We start from the raw sequence: 1,478 nt of genomic DNA on the forward strand, positions 1-1,478 counted from the left end.
TAGCTGGAGATAGAGTGTTAGGGGTTAGGGAACAGGGAGGTAGCTGGAGATAGAGTGTTAGGGGTTAGGGAACAGGGAGGTAGCTGGAGATAGAGTGTTAGGGGTTAGGGAACAGGGAGGTAGCTGGAGATAGAGTGTTAGGGGTTAGGGAACAGGGGAGGTAGCTGTAGATAAAGTGTTAGGGGTTAGGGAACAGGGAGGTAGCTGTAGATAAAGTGTTAGGGGTTAGGGAACAGGGAGGTAGCTGTAGATAGAGTGTTAGGGGTTAGGGAACAGGGAGGTAGCTGTAGATAAAGTGTTAGGGGTTAGGGAACAGGGAGGTAGCTGGAGATAAAGTGTTAGGGGTTAGGGAACAGGAGGTAGCTGTAGATAAAGTGTTAGGGAACAGGGAGGTAGCTGTAGATAGAGTGTTAGGGGTTAGGGAACAGGGAGGTAGCTGGAGATAAAGTGTTAGGGAACAGGGAGGTAGCTGTAGATAGAGTGTTAGGGGTTAGGGAACAGGGAGGTAGCTGGAGATAGAGTGTTAGGGGTTAGGGAACAGGGAGGTAGCTGTAGATAGAGTGTTAGGGATCAGGGAGGTAGCTGTAGATAAAGCCACTCCTTCATTGCCCGGGCGGTGTGTTTGGGATCATTGTCATGCTGAAAGACCCAGCCACGTTTCATCTTCCATGCCCTTGCTGATGGAAGGTGGTTTTCACTCAAAATCTCACGACATGGCCCCATTCATTCTTTCCTTTACACGGATCAGTCGTCCTGGTCCCTTTGCAGAAAAACAGCCCCAAAGCATGATGTTTCCACCCCCATGCTTCACAGTAGGTATGGTGTTCTTTGGATGCAACTCAGCATTATTTGTCCTCCAAACACGACGAGTTGAGTTTTTACCAAAAAGTTATATTTTGGTTTCATCTGACCATCTGACATTCTCCCAATCCTCTTCTGGATCATCCAAATGCACTCTAGCAAACTTCAGACGGGCCTGGACATGTACTGGCTTAAGCAGGGGGACACGTCTGGCACTGCAGGATTTGAGTCCCTGGCGGCGTAGTGTGTTACTGATGGTAGGCTTTGTTACTTTGGTCCCAGCTCTCTGCAGGTCATTCACTAGGTCCCCCCTGTGTGGTTCTGGGATTTTTGCTCACCGTTCTTGTGATCATTTTGACCCCACGGGGTGAGATCTTGCGTGGAGCCCCAGATCGAGGGAGATTATCAGTGGTCTTGTATGTCTTCCATTTCCTAATAATTGCTCCCACAGTTGATTTCTTCAAACCAAGCTGCTTACCTATTGTAGATTCAGTCTTCCCAGCCTGGTGCAGGTCTACAATTTTGTTTCTGGTGTCCTTTGACAGCTCTTTGGTCTTGGCCATAGTGGAGTTTGGAGTGTGACTGTTTGAGGTTGTGGACAGGTGTCTTTTATACTGATAACAAGTTCAAACAGGTGCCTTAATTCAGGTAACTAGTGGAGGACAGAGGAGCCTCTT

The sequence above is a fragment of the Coregonus clupeaformis genome, unplaced genomic scaffold (assembly GCF_020615455.1).
Source record: "Coregonus clupeaformis isolate EN_2021a unplaced genomic scaffold, ASM2061545v1 scaf1099, whole genome shotgun sequence".
NCBI lineage: Eukaryota > Metazoa > Chordata > Actinopteri > Salmoniformes > Salmonidae > Coregonus > Coregonus clupeaformis.